The sequence below is a fragment of the Sinocyclocheilus anshuiensis genome, unplaced genomic scaffold (genome assembly GCF_001515605.1).
Source record: "Sinocyclocheilus anshuiensis isolate Anshui unplaced genomic scaffold, SAMN03320099.WGS_v1.1 scaffold267, whole genome shotgun sequence".
Lineage (NCBI taxonomy): Eukaryota > Metazoa > Chordata > Actinopteri > Cypriniformes > Cyprinidae > Sinocyclocheilus > Sinocyclocheilus anshuiensis.
The window spans coordinates 633,266-636,982 of NW_015552637.1; the positions used below are offsets into that span (position 1 = coordinate 633,266).

Here is a 3,717-nt window from a genome sequence, read left to right on the forward strand (position 1 = left end):
TGCTATAGATGGAATAGGAATAGAATAAAATAAAATAAGTTGTAGGGATGTATAGGGTTTAGGGTGATAAATAAGTATAAGGTTATTGCACATACTGTACTTTAATTGCACAGTGGGAGAACATTAACTGTTCATGAGGTAGATTGCCTGGAGAAAGAAACTGTTCTTGTGCGTGGCTGTCCTGGTATTCGGTGCTCTGTAACGCCGACCAGATGGCAAAAGTTCAAAAAGGAGATGGCTTGGGTGTGATGGCTCCAGAGTGATTTTCTGAGCCCTTTTCCTCACTCTGGATGTATACAGTTCTTGGAGGGTAGGCAGGGGGGCACCAATAATCCTTTCAGCAGTCCGAACTGTTCTCTGTAGTTTTCTGATGTCTGATTTTGTAGCTGAACCAAACCAGACAGTTATTGAAGTGCACAGAACAGACTCGATGACGGCTGAGTAGAACTGTTTCAGCAGCTCCTGTGGCAGGTTGAATTTCCTTAGCTGGCGAAGGAAGTACAACCTCTGCTGGGCCTTTTTAACAGTGGAGTCAATGTGAGTGACCCACTTCAGGTCCTGAGAGATGGTGGTGCCCAGGAACCTGAATGACTCCACTGTCGTTACAGTGCTATCCATGATGGTGAGTGGGGGGAGTGCAGGGGGGTTCCTCCTGAAGTCCACGATCATCTCCACAGTTTTGAGGGTGTTCAGCTCCAAGCTGTTAAGACTGCACCAGACAGCCAGCTCTTTAACCTCCTGTCTGTAAGCAAACTCGTCTCCGTCCTTGATGAGACCGATGACTGTAGTGTCATCTGCAAACTTCAGGAGCTTGACAGAGGGGTCTTTAGAGGTGCAGTCGTTGGTGTAGAAAGTCAGCTGATCATCAATCATAACTCCAAGGTTGGCTGTTTTTGGCACCCATTGTGGTTTTTGAACGTGCTCTAAAGTTGAGCTGAGAATGTAACTGGTAGCATTGATTTAGCCAACAAATAATGGCATTAATAAATGGTAAATCACATGAAAAAAATCTTCAGTTCAGCATGGCAGCTTATTACATAGCTTCATTGTTTTCCCTGCAACACAAAGCACTGTAAATACATAACCTTCTACAGATTTGTACAATAAACTACTTTCTCACAACGTGATGTTTTACTCTAGAATATACCATTTCTACAAATGCATCAGTTCTCCAACATAACGTTTTAGACATTTTAACAGTAAAACGTAACTTGTTGTTATATTATCTACCAGCAGAGGGCAGTGAAAAACCATATTATTATAACTGCGCGCCCTTCATATAACAAACAGCAGATATAGGCCTACTATGCATATAATATTCAGTCGGTCAAATGTTTTTGCTAGAACTTGCACTTTAATTTTTTGATCAATTTAAAAAGTTATTAAACTAAATGAGATTTAATAAAATCATATTTTTTTGTATTAAACATAGACATAATTAGGATGTCATACTGAATCGTTTTGAGTTAACACGGAGAACCTTCTCTGGAGAATGACTTGACGCTCGTTTGGTAAATTGACTTCAGCACCATGGAGAGCTGACTCCTCCACTCGCTGCACTCAGTCTTTACTGTCAGCAGAGCTGCTCAAGTATGAACCGAACGAACCCTGCTGCAAATAAACATCTCAAACCAGACTAAGCTGGTTTTCTTATCTTATATGGTCTCCCAGCCATGGTCAACGTGAGAGTTCTGCCACTTTTCAGCAGGCCAGCCTGGGATTTTATCATAAAACAAACCTGGATTTGTTTTCAGTAGTACAATTGACCATGTACTTGATTTCTACACTTCAAATGTTAGTTTGAAGACTGCATGAATAAAGAATTAGCCTACTTCGGTTTGGTATTTTTGAAAAACCATTGAAGAACCAATCCTGGGTTCCCCAAAGAACCTTTCAGTGAACAATTCTTAAAAGGAGCATTTTTTTTCTTAGTGTGAAGAATATTATAATAATCTAAGAACATCTTTTCCACTATAAAGAACTTTTTGTTCAATGGAAAGTTTCCATGAATGTTAAAGTTTCTTCATGGGACCATCTATGCCAAAAAATAACATTTTTTAAGAGTGTAGGTCAAACCCCATCCATCAACCATAAATACTGTGCACAAAAACAAGGCTCTATAAGTCACTTTTGATAAAATCATAAGGTGTGAGTAGTATGACTGTCATCAGTAAACCAAATCAATAAATCCGACCTGTTAAATCTCATTCGACCATGTAAGGGTTAATTCTTGCTGCTCGTTACATAACACACTTGGAACATTAGTCAGATTTACGTCGTCATGGCGATGTCAATGTTCTCAGCCTCTTCTGCTTGAGCACATACACTGATGCGCTGAGATGTGCTGTGTGGAATAATCTGGCTTCTCTCGCAGACTGAGGCTGAGAGTCCATCACATCAGATCAAAACAAGGGCTGAGGACCGAGAGAAAGCGCATTGTGTTGTTTTGAAGGGATACGGAGCAGCGCATCCTTCACTCTCACTCACTCACTGACTCACTCACAGGAATCCATCCAGCCCAACACGAGGCAAGTGTATTTACTTACTGCGTCACACTGTTGTTTACCATAGCGGGTTTTACTAACACGCATATATTAATGGGAATAATGTTATACATTCTAATATTAGTAGATAAAGGCTAGTTTTTTAAAACAAGAATAGCGTACGACATGTTCTTTGTATAGCCTCTATTCAACATGTTCGCTCTAAACTTGAGTTACGCATTGCTGTAATGACTACAGCAAAGACTAATGTTTAATTTTAAGAAACAATTAAAAAAAATTAAATGTATATTTTTGATGAGTAATGCAGTTTATATACATTTTTTCTTTCGTTTTTTTAGTCGTTGTTTAGGTGGGGCAGAAGCGTCGTTTGACATTTCAGAGATTGTCTGCAGCTAAACGTCTGTCAGTGAGGTAGCCTACTGTCAATAAACTTTGTTTTAATTAAGGTTATTTTTACGAGCTGAAATATTAATATTACCCTTTGTGGGAAAATTGTTGTTGTATGAGTCTAGTTTTGACAGTATATTCACAGAACGCTATAAAACATTATAGAGGTGTTTAAAAAGTTTCGTTTATTTAATTATATAAATAGCCATTTTTGAATTATTATATTTAAATCATATATTGCACTGCCTTTAATTAAAATAGATTTTAGTCAGAACATGCATTTTATATTGTTATACAGTAAATAAATTACTGTATCAAGAATTCCTTTTGAGAATAAGAGGGCATTAAAATGACAAATAGTAAAATGCCAAAAAAGTAAAAAAAAAAAAAAAAGTAAATATTGTAATAAGTAAATAAATAACTAAATAAATAAAATAAATACATTTGATTCATAAAATGACTTAATTTTATTAATCATTTGTGACTCTGGACCACAAAACCAGTCATAAGGGTCAATTTTTCGAAAGCTGAATAAATAAGCTTTCTATTGATGTATAGTTAGGATAGGACAATATTTGGCCGAGATACAGCTATTTGAAAATCTGGAATCTGAGGGTGCAAAAAAAATAAAAAATACTGAGAAAATCGCCTTTAAAGTTGTCCAAATGAAGTCCTTAGCAATGCATATTACTAATCAAAAATTAAGTTTTGATATATTTACGGTAATAAATTTACAAAATATCTTCATGGAACATGATCTTTACTCAATATCCTAATGATTTTTGGCATAAAAGAAAAATCAATAATTTTGACCCATACAATGTAT

At 36.6% G+C, this 3,717-nt stretch overlaps 2 protein-coding genes across 8 annotated transcripts in view; one reads left to right on the plus strand and one right to left on the minus strand.

Moving 5' to 3' along the window:
- gdf6a (growth differentiation factor 6a) overlaps positions 1-3,717 on the minus strand; it is a 15,645-nt gene that overhangs the window by 7,808 nt on the left and 4,120 nt on the right. The window lies entirely within an intron of this gene.
- The window catches only part of sybu (syntabulin (syntaxin-interacting)), a 14,024-nt gene continuing 12,570 nt past the window's right edge, over positions 2,264-3,717 (plus strand). For 3 of the 7 annotated variants that reach the window (XM_016458305.1, XM_016458306.1, XM_016458310.1), the window contains exon 1: positions 2,264-2,528. The gene's annotated coding sequence lies outside the window, so the exon portion shown is untranslated. Of the gene's footprint in view, positions 2,529-2,840; positions 2,916-3,717 lie in introns of those variants that run through there. The other 4 variants (XM_016458303.1, XM_016458308.1, XM_016458309.1 and 1 more) reach the window with 2 other exon arrangements.